This window comes from Spermophilus citellus (assembly GCF_964194105.1).
Source record: "Spermophilus citellus genome assembly, chromosome: 4".
Taxonomy (NCBI): Eukaryota; Metazoa; Chordata; class Mammalia; order Rodentia; family Sciuridae; genus Spermophilus; species Spermophilus citellus.
Window position 1 is genome coordinate 27,066,036 of NC_138185.1, and position 5,484 is coordinate 27,071,519.

Below are 5,484 nucleotides of genomic sequence, written 5' to 3' on the forward strand. Positions count from 1 at the left end.
CACCTCTATGCTTAGAGCAACTCAATTCACAGGGGCCAAGCTATGGAGCCAGCTTAGGAGCCCTTCGGCAGGTGAGTGGATAAAGAAAGTGTGGTCCATATACACAACGGAATATTACTCAGTCATGAATAACGACGACCTTATGACATTTGCCAGTGAATGGCTGGACCTGGAGACCATCATGCTAAATGAAATAAGCCAATCCCCCCAAACTAAAGCTCGAATGTTTTCAAGTATCATATATTGGTACGTTGCAGTTCTTAACCTTTGTCTTTGGACTTGATATTGGAAGGGACGTCAGGTGGGACAACGGATCATGCCGGTAGCAGGGAGTCACAGGGTCACGTGATCGATTCGCACAATGTCCACCGTGGCCGAGGGGTGCAGACTTCTGGAGACCCACGGTGCCTGGATGTTCAGGGAGACCCAAAGTGAATTCAAGTTGAGCCCACTGTGGTGACCTGGGCGGAGCCACCCCTCACCACAGAGGCAGGCCATGCCCAGGGTGCCCCGTTGGAACTCCTGACTCCCAGAAGCCAGGAGCACAATAAAATGTGGGCAGTGGTTTTACTACTACAGATCGGGGACGTGGATATCCAGAAACAAATGCACCACACTCTATTTGAGTTGACGCCAATCTTCTTCTTCTTCTTTTTTTTTTTTTTTTGGTACTGGGGACTGAACCTGGGGTGCCTTGCTACTGAGCCGCTTCCCCAAACTGTTTTTGTTTTTTTTTAAATTTTTCAACTTGAGTGAGGGTCTGGCTGGGCGCCTAGGCTGGCCTGGAGCTTGCGGTCCTCCTGCCTCAGCCTCCTGAACGGGTTGGACCACAGGCGAGCGTGGCAATGCAGTCTTTCTGCAGGAACAACCCAGGCATGGGTTATGGGTTCAGAGCCACCTTCCAGAGGTGGGGACTCCCGTTGAGGTCACCGGCCACCGCTGCAGGACGTCGGGTTTGTCACACGTTCCTTTATCTTTCTTTTGAGCTAGTTGTTCTCATACCAGGTTCCCGTGGAACCCTGGGGTTCTTTCCCCAAATGACAGGAAAAGAGCGAGCGCACAGATTGACTCCTCTCAGCTTAAAATTTGCCCCCAAACCTTTGGGGTCCACCCCCACCTGCCTGCCACCAAGTTGCAACTGTGACAGATGGTCCAGAAACAGGGCGGAACGGGAAGACCCAGAAGGGCCACCGGCTGCTCAGAGAGGCCGCCATGGTGGAGAGGCTCCTCCGCACCGGCCTCTGTGCGCAGCTGGATCCTCTCCCATCTTCAGAAGCGTCGGCAAAATAGGCATCAGGGTGTCTGCTCCATGGGGAGTGAACACTGAGGTCCTGATGGGGGAGTGACTTGCTCCAGGTCACACACTGGCGGTGAGGAGGGGACAGGAAAGCTGGGTGGAGGCTCAGCCACCCCTCCGCACAGCCTCTTTCTGTTTGGGCCTCAGTCCCCGCGTTCTCTTCTCCATCTGGCACCCGAGGCCCCTGCCAGGGCTCGGCCACCTCCCCTTCCTGCACTCTCTGAAGCGGCCCCTGGACCTTGGCAGGTGACTGGGTCCAAAGCCACTCTGGACCTCCCTGCCGTGTGACTTGGGCCACACGACTTCCCTGTCCTGGGCCTCTGTTTCCCCACCTGGAAAAGGAGGGGGTGACAATGCTCATCCCACGGCGGGTGGTGATGGGCTTCCGCGGGGCTCCCAGGGCACCTCTTGGTGTGGCGCTGGGCATGAAAGGGACCTGAAGACACCGTCACAGAGCGCCAGCTGCACACACCCTGCCCTGGTGCTTCATGGCCACTCACCCCACAGGGACTTTAGAGGGGCTCACGTTCCCCTGTAAGGGGGGACAGGACGTGGACCCCGTGCTGCAGGGCCTCGGCTCATGGAGATCAGGAGGAGGTGGGTCCAGGACACCTGGCCGCCCTCTGGGCCCTTTCTCCCCCCCCCCAGGAACCCCCAGGGCAGAGGGAGGCTGGGAAGTATTGGGCCAGGTGAGGAGGAGCCCGCTGCAGCAGAGGGTCACCTGGAGCTTCGTTCCCTTGTGACCAAGGTTAGGAATCACCATCGAACACACGGCGTCTGTGGAGCTGGCCGCGGCCTCCCGCCCCACCGTGACCATCCAACCTCACTTCAGGACACTGAGGAGCCACTGAAGTCTCCACGCGGGGCAGCGACCTGGAGACGGGGCTGTCGGGGGCTCCTGAGGCTGGGTCTAGGGAGGGGTGCGGAGGGCGCCTGCCTCCCTCTGCCGGGTGGAAACTAGTACTTGGGTGCATCACCCTGCCCCAGAGAGGCAGGCTGTGGGAGGGGTGGCAGTCGAGCCACCAGCTGTGACTCCTCAGATCCAGACTTAAGCGAGAGGCAGATCTGACCCACTGGATTCTGAGGTCAGCCCAGCCTGTGTCCTGACCCCTGTGTGACCCCAGGCAGGCTCCGCACTTCTCTGAGCCTCAGTTGTCACATCTGTAAAATGGGGAAATAGGAGAACCTACAGATTCGGTGAGGTGGCCTGGAGGTAGAGGGCTGGGTCGGCATGGGGACGGCACCGGGGATGCCGGTTGTTCAAACCCAAGTCTTTCCGGCTGCTGACCCCTGTGTAGGGGACACTCCCCTCTCCAAGGGCTTAAGGCCAGGCCCCCTTGTATCCTCTCCCTCCCCCTAACTCTGCCATCGGCACCTCTCAGGGCAGTGGACACAACAGGCCCTCCACCCGGATTCCTCCAGGGTCAGGATCTCGGTGACTTTCAGATGGAGACGACTGGTGATCCTTCTCCATCTTGCAGATGGGAAATGAAGTTGATAGAGGAACAGGAATTTGTCCCAGAAACACAGGAGTCAGGGAGAAAGGCGGCTGGATCCAGTTGTTAGGGGGCATTGGGGACGGTCAGCCTTCGACCCTTGAGGACATGCTTTCTCACCACCCACACCTGCCCACGGGGCTCCAGCCTTGCTGGCCTCATTGCAGTTCTTCAAATTAATCAAGCTTGTGGCCACCTCAGGACCTTTGCACCTGCTCTTCCCTCTGGGGAGCCCACAGCCTGTTTAGCACTCAATTTAAATATCACCTGTTCAGAGGGGTCTTTCCCGAACACCCAGGTTGAACCCTCCATAATTCTCTTATTTCTACTTCCTTGCTTATTGCAATTTAATTAGTTAATTTTGTATTTGGAACTATTAATTTTGTTGTTGTTGTTATCAGTCTCTGCCTTAGCCTGTGCAGCTCAGTGCACACACGCAGGACTGCGTCTGTCTGTCTTGTGAACTGCTCCATCCCAGCCCCCCACCTGGCCCAGGCCCTGCAGGTCTGCCGAGCGTGACTGACAGGTGTGTGAATAATCGCGTGCAGGGGGTAAACATGGAAACGCCGGGCCGGGCCTGGGTCCACGGCTGCACTGGACGCTCACACCTCCCCTGTGAGCCGGATCCTAGAGGCCTGCATCAGAGCTCATCCTCTGAAGAGCTGCTCTGTCAAAAGATGTGGATGCTGCTGTTGCCAAGGCAACGGAGCTGGTTTCCTGGAGGCACCTTTAAACGGGAGAGTTGAAGGCCCAGCAGACTGAGGGGAAGTAGACCCAGCCGCCGGGCTCAAAACCCCGCCCCTGAGACAAGCCATTCGGAGGCTGGCCTCCGTGCCCTTGCCCCTCCAGGGCCACCGTCCTCCCGGCTGGAAATCACCCTTGCTGGGGACGTGCAGAGACCTTGGAATGATGTGTTCTGCTTCTCTGGCTCTGTTAGGCTCTACCAGGTGGGGAAAGGCAGGCTGGTCTTGAGGCCTTTCCAGAAAGTTCCTTCAGCCCTTGTTCTAGGTAGAGGGACCCACTTGAACACTGCTGTTCCGGGGCCAAGATACCTCCAGGAAGCTCACAGACAGAAGCGCCCTGGCTGAGTGGCCTTGTATGAAACACTTTCCGTCTCTGAGCCCTAATTTCTTCATCACTAAACGGGGAGGTCACTGGTCTGATGTAGGGAGAGGTGACAAAGATTTTGCACAGGAACCTGCAGATGCAGGAATCTTAGAGCTAGCTTCTGCAAGCTTTGGCCCCCAGGAACCCCAGGCTGACCCAGGGCCACACCAGCCAGGTCCCCTCGGGGCCGTGTGCTGCCAGAGTTCCCTGGCTGGGCCTGTGTGCAGCTGTCGGGAGTCAGTGTCACTGTCACACGGGCTGTGAGAGGCAGAGGCGCTTCCTGTCCTTACTGCACGGAATGGAAACCCTAGAGCAGAGGGGGCCGGGGCTCTGTCTGCTGCAGGGACAGAGCACCAGGCCTGACATCTCTGGGTAGGGCATTTCAACACCTTTATTTTACTTATTTATTTTTATGCTGTGCTGAGGGTGGAACCCGGTGCCTCACACATACTGGGCAAGTGCTCCACCACTGAGCCCCAGCCCAGCCCCTGCCCCGCCCCACATCCGTGTGCCTGATTGTCTGAGGCCACTGGGGATGAGCTGGGCCTGGGGCCAGGATTGGAGGGCAGAAGGCAGGAGAGAGGCAGAGTTGGAAGAATGTCCCCGAGAGTCAGGGACAGGTTGGAGGCACAAGAACACCCCTCCTGCCGCCCCGCCTCCCTCTTCATGAAACCAGGACTTGGGTGCAGCTGATCCAGCTCCCTGGAGCCAGGCGTGATCATGTGACCCAGGTCTGGCCAATCAGAATCAGCGGTAAGTGCAGGGATGGGCCCAGGACTGTGGCTGGAGAGCATCATTCCTTTACGGATCCACCGCACCAAGGGCTTCCCTGCCTGGGGATGCTGAGCTGGGGGGACAGAGCCTGGCTGCTGGGGGGCATCTCCTCGGGACAACGCCAAGGCCAAGGCCAGAGGTGGAGGTGGACATCATTGGAGTCCCTAGAGCTAACCATACCTGAAACTTGATCTAGTCTTTCCAGATATGTGAATCCACTCATTCCCTAGCTAGAGATCCCATGCCTGTGCCTGTGGGTCCTGGCCTGGAGGAGGAGGAGGAGGAGGAGGAGGAGGGTGAGAACAATGACGTAAGGGAACTGAAATCGTCTTCCTGGCTTTTTAGAAAACTGGAGCAGAGACAGGAAAGAACTTGGGCCTTTACCCCTCCGGATCCCTGGGCTCTGGCCTCCCCTCCAGCATGCAGCCAGCCTCTACTCAACTCCGCAGTACAAAAATAATGTGTTGGGTTTAAAATCAAAGCGGCCTCCCCTTTCCTGGACCTGGGAGACGGAGTATCACAGGCAGGGGCTGCCTCCCTCCCCCTGCTCACCCTTCAGGAGCCACCGTTTATGGGCACCTGCTTTGTGGCAGGCTTTGCTCAGGAGCTCACAGCCAAGTCCCCTTTCCCCTGTCCCCGCCTGGGGAGGAGCAAGTCCAGTCTGTTTCATGACCCTTGAGAGCTGAACTTTGGCCTCAGGTCTCAGCTGGGCCAAAGCCCTGCCCTGGCATCACACTGTACACAGCAGGCGCTACATTAAGGCCTGCTGGGCAGGTGCTCTGCATGGCTGTTGGGGCTTCCTGGGCAGCC